Genomic DNA, 524 nt, shown 5'->3' on the forward strand with positions numbered 1-524 from the left:
CATCTCCATTCACTTGACATTGCAATCCCCTTTTACCCAAACCCAAAGGGAAAATCAAACTCGAAACCAGCAAATTCTCATCACGATAACATACTGATAACCTCCTCCGACTCAGGTTTCCATTCCAGAAACCACGTGACAGCGCAAGGAGCAACCGGCAATGCAACGAACAGCAACCCTCCATCGGGTTGCACGATTCTCAACATAAATCAACTGCAGGTAAATTATTCCCCGCCGCTTGCGATATTCTCTCCCTGGCAACCGTCCCGTCATCGACAACAGGTGGGGAATCCCGTCACTAGATGGCAGCAAAAAAGAAAAGCAGATCTGGGCTTAAGGGAATTTCGCTCCTGTTCACCGCCGCTTGTGCGTCCTTTTGGCGCCGGATTCTTAGCACTGCCGCTGCGGACTTTTTTGTCGGTATCGTTATTGCCTTTGTGGCTCTTGCTGTTGCTGTTACTCCTATCTCGCTATTATTCGGTTGTTGTTAGCTTTATCTATGTTACTATTCTTGTTGTTGGTAT

This window comes from Penaeus monodon, chromosome 15, assembly GCF_015228065.2.
Source record: "Penaeus monodon isolate SGIC_2016 chromosome 15, NSTDA_Pmon_1, whole genome shotgun sequence".
Lineage (NCBI taxonomy): Eukaryota > Metazoa > Arthropoda > Malacostraca > Decapoda > Penaeidae > Penaeus > Penaeus monodon.